The sequence below is a fragment of the Aythya fuligula genome, chromosome 3 (assembly GCF_009819795.1).
Source record: "Aythya fuligula isolate bAytFul2 chromosome 3, bAytFul2.pri, whole genome shotgun sequence".
In the NCBI taxonomy this organism is placed as follows: domain Eukaryota; kingdom Metazoa; phylum Chordata; class Aves; order Anseriformes; family Anatidae; genus Aythya; species Aythya fuligula.
The window spans coordinates 36,860,747-36,866,014 of NC_045561.1; positions in this window are offsets into that span (position 1 = coordinate 36,860,747).

Genomic DNA, 5,268 nt, shown 5'->3' on the forward strand with positions numbered 1-5,268 from the left:
TGGAAAATAAGCACTTAGCAAGTGCTCAAGGACAGAAGCATGCACTTGTGCACTACACGCTTTTACTGTTGCTAGTGTTACCATTTCCTCCCTCAACTGAGCACTATCTCTTCATTATCAGTATAAAGGCAGGAATAAAGCCAGAGCCTATGGCACTTTATGGTAGAGCAGTCTTTACAAAACTTCCTTTTACAGCTAGCATGTGAGAGGTGCACTTGTCAAAACCTCACTCATTAATCTATATATTCACCTCCAAACTAGCCTCATGACCTTGTCATATATAGAGATTTATACTGGAGAGGATTTTTAAACTAAAAAAGAGTAGGTTGAGATTAGATATTAAGAAGAAATTCTTCACTCAGAGGGTGGTGAGGCCCCAGCACAGGCTGCCCAGAGAAGCTGTGGATGCCCTATCCCTGGAGGGTCTCAAGACCAGGCTGGATGGGGCTTTGGGCAGCCTGGGCTGGTGGGGGGTGTCCCTGCCCATGGCACGGGGTGGAATTAGATGGGCTTCAAGGTCCCTTCCAATCCAAACTATTCCATGATTCTATTAATTTTTTTAATCAATAATAAGATGGCAATAGAACAGGGTTACATGCCAACTACTTAACAGCCATGAACACCTTTCATCGCACAGGCCCAGTTACACTGATGTGCTAGTGAACAGGAGTAAATGTATCAGAACAGTAAGCATTCATGGCAACCTGAAAATGACATAAACTTAAAATCCTTACCTTTATGTCAGCAAAACCAATAAAAGAAAATCAATGGTCAGCAATGATTCCCTGTAAAATGGCCTAGTAACAGTGTTTAAGATGCCTGTGCTGAGACCCATTAGCCAGTAGAAAATGGGAGTTTGCACATCAACTGAAACAGCTAACAATGCTGATATTTAATCATCATAACTATGATGAGGCAGAAAAAAAATGAAATCTCAACGTTTGTTTTCCCAATAAGACTTGGCAGACAAGCATGTAGTAAGTGCATTTGCAGGAAGTTCTTACGATTTGCTCTGAAAAACACCCTTAATGAATTGCGAACATCGCCAAGTTCAGTCTGTGTCTTTCAGTGCAAAGAGAGAGACAGAAAGGAAAGAAGTTTCTGGAGCTTCTCTACCACTTGAGAGCTAGTCTGGAAATGCCTGCTTAATTAGGTAGTTATTTGGCCATCACTTCAGTGGCGTCTGAAAAATATACTTGCTATTTACTGCAAATGAAAGGCATCAAGGCAAAAAATCATTCAATTTCACAAATGTTTGTCTTCATGAACCATGTAAGAAAGCAATCTTCACCAGCAACACCCACATGGAAAAGGCTGCCCTCAGTTTTTCCTTCAGTTTCTTGGCAAGATTTCAAACAAATTCTTCCAGGTCCCTTCAACACATCTGTTCCTGTTGTCCTAAAGCGGGTGAAGCAAGCACTCCTTATCAGCAGAGAACCCAGGTCTTCTGCTGGTGTTAGCCAGACACAGTGAACACCTGTACACCTCATGCAAGTTTTGCTAAATGAAATGCAGCCCCCACCCATAAAAGTTGATGAAAAATCAGTTTCTGATGAATTTCAGATGATAGCTTCTTCCATAAAAGCGTAAGTCCATGAGGAAGAGAATCACTTCAAAGCCAACTGCTCTTCACAACAAGGCACATTTATAATCTTCACTAAAGAAAGATTTGGCCCTTATTTGTAAGGGCTGTCCTCATGCCTAATCAGATTGTCCATCCAGTTCTGCTGATGGGGATGTTTTTTAAACACCATTACTCTCAGAATTTTATTCTCAGTGTAGCAGCCCTATCCCAAACTAAGTTTTGCCATATCAAATGTAAGCAGCCATCGCCCTAATTCCACGTTACTCTGCCAGTGGTGGCAGACCTGATTTAGGAGGGTTTCCCACTAACATCCATCTGCATTACTTCTAGTCCCCATGATCAATTTTAACTTCCCTTGCTCAAGCTTGCTTCTTTGTTTTTAAACCTATCTGTCCATAGATGCAGTGTAAAGAGTGCCTACGCATACAGCTGAACTTTGCCAGCTCAGTGCAGGTCAGAGGGCCTGGCACAAGGACCCTGCTGAAGCAGATCTTCTGAGACAAGGAAAAGTACCATGGGACTACAGGCAAATTCTACGAACTGAAGTCATTGTACTTCCCCTGAAGGCACTGGGAACAAAACTTTGTGATGTAAGCAATAAACAAAACTCCTTTAGCTAATCAAATGCTACCTGCGTATATTTGTGGTGGTAAAAAACAATATTCAAGCACATTCAGAAGTACTATCTTTACTTAATTTCAATACCATGGTTCGAACATTAGCACAGGAATTTGAGGTACTAAAATTCTCTCTGTACTTGCACCCTGAAAAAGCCTTTTTCTTCCCTGATACTAACCCTAAGAAATCTTACATTTGCTTTCTTGTTATCTACAGAGTGTTCTGCTGTCTCTGACGATATAGTTTGCTCCTTCTCTTGGCTTACTGTCTGTCAATGAATAATGCATTTCTCATGCTGCGGACTCTCTCCATGGCTGGGAAACATATCGCTCTGTTAGGAAAATGTAGTGACATGCTTCATTGTGGTACTTTGTGCAGCTGCTTAATTCAGTCTATTGTTTATTAATCTTTGCACATATCTCTTGTGTTTACTGATAATACAAAGGCACCACTCATTCTGCCCCGGAATTTGTGACAATAAGATGGGCAGAGGGTCCTGCACTAAGTGACTCTGGGCTGGGCAAGGCTCAGCCAGTACGGAACCGGAGTATCTGTGCTCTAAGTTAGGCAGCGTGGAGAGATGGGCTTACTGCAGGAAGATATACCAGAACAAGTACGTAGGTGGAAGAGACAATCTGAAACCTGTACATCTCTTATTTTGCTTAATATTGGTGCAAGTCTGGGCCACTCTCAAGAAAAACTCAATGCAAAGAGGTCAGCGTCATCCCTGCATATAAGGCATAAAGTCTTTCTTGCTCTGCTTCTTATAAGGAACACAGTAAGCCTAAGAAGGGGGAAAAAATTACAAATAAAATAACCCTAGTGCCTTTTAGTGGCATCCCAAATGAAAAGCCTGGATTGTCCTTTCTCTAGCTTATGCAGTAAAAACAGTATAACAAACGGGAAGGCTGGGAACAATGCGAGGACACCCTGAGACAACAAGGACCCTTCATAGGTTACTGTTTTCATCCCACCGGCTGCTACAAGCCCATAACATTTTTATAGCTATTCCCTCTTTTTCTCTCAATAATCTGCATCAAAACATGGTTCTTTCTTAGCTCACTAATAGCTCTAACATGCAGAAACAGCATGGAGAATACAGGAATTCAGTAGTACTGAGAAAAATTCTAATCCAACTAAATCTGGCAGCACAAATCTCTTACATAACCTGTGAACTGGAGGACAGTCTGATCATCTGGGAACATTGATGTGTTCTTCTTACTACATTAAACAAAAATGGCAAATTTCCATAACAGATTTTCTTTTGCTTTTCGACACATAATGTTGCAGGAAAAGAATCACATGCTAATGAGAAATTTCTAAGATCAACAAAACATGTGTTTGTATGACAATTCAATTATACCAGAGCTGTATATAAATTTAAAAGTTAACTTTAAGTTAATTTACCAAAATTGCTTTGAAATGTAGTGCAGCTCAGAAGCACAGGACAGGGCTTGTGGTCTTTATTTATAGTAGAAACTCTCCAAAACAACACTTTCTGAAGAAAATGGGCATTTCTGAAGCTGACTGCTACATCAACAAATTTTACACAGACTTCAGGAACTGGGCCTCTCACGAGACTAAAAAGGGTTCAGAGGTACAGATGGAAGATCCTAAGCACAGACAAACCACTAGCACAGCAAGCCATGGTTTGTATCCACTGTAAACACCCTCCCTGGAAAAAACAAAACAACAACAACAACAAAATAACAACAACAAGCCAGTTCACCTCCTGTTTTTTCACCTGAGATACATTATAACACACAAAAGCAGCTGCTCAGTAAATGGGATACAAGAGCATAAAAGCTCTATTCACAAAATAATTGTCAACAAAGGATTATATTTTTTACATCTGTTACAAAGTGAGGTAAGAGTTCGTTCAGTGCCAGTATTTCCCTGTGCAATAACCACTGAATTGATAAGCTGCACTCACAAATTACAAACAGCCAAACTTTTGAAATAAAGATATTAAAAAATATTAGGACAACAAGAAAAGCATTTTTACAGAATGGCAAAACTAATCTTATGGGATGCATCCGCAAAGGGTGAAGAGTTTGGAGAATACCAGAGAATCTGCCACCTGAAATCACCTTAAACAAGACTTACAGAAGTCTGAAGGTGAAGGACAAGTTGGAAAAATGTTTAGTATCTTCTAACTCAATTAAGAGAGAAGAAACAAAATAAAATGTACCAGAAAAAAAAAAAAAAAAAGAATGGATGATCTAAAAAATACGGGAAGTCCTATCAAAGACTTACAGAGAAGCTTAGAAATCGTAAACCCCACCTTATTTGTGATTTTTAGATTTATTTTCGTCAAGATGGGACTTCTTGCAATTGTTTTTAAATGCTACTTCCTACATCAAAAATTGCCTTACAGCTATAAACCCCAGTTAATGTTTTCGAATGGTTAGAATTACTTGGTTTGCAACTGTTACTCCTAATATTCTTCATACATTTAGCGTGATACTGCCAGTGCAATAAGGGATACCAGTTACACGAAGAGTACCTTACAATGGTAGAGGACAGAAAAAAAAGTCAGAAAATACGTATTTTCAAGCCAGGTCCTTCAATGCCTTACAATAAAACCAGCATACAGTAACTGAATTCTGTTAACTCTTTCCTCACTACAAACTATTGTCTCCATCACGACAAAGGAAAGACTTTCTCCAAAACATACGCTTCACATTAACTACGGTTTTATTTGTGCTCTGTGGCTGTTGTCAGGGTCTGTGTGTTACAGAAGTGTTTCTACGTAGGACAGTGATCCATACGTGTACTTGGCTGTCATGGTGACCTCGTGATTTGTTTGTCAGGTGGTTAAAATACTTTTAAAATTGTATCACTCTTCTGAATTACACCTCTTTGTCCGTTTAAGTTAGTGAACAGGCACAATGATTTACACACACATACATACATTTTTTGCTAAATCCAAAGACAATCAACATGAAAACAAACTTGGCCCCATTTTTTGCATTAGTTTTGCATCACGCCTTCTTTTTCATTCTTATGATAGTATAGCTTAAGACATAAAGGTGCACAAGAACAGCTTAAAAAAACAACCTTTC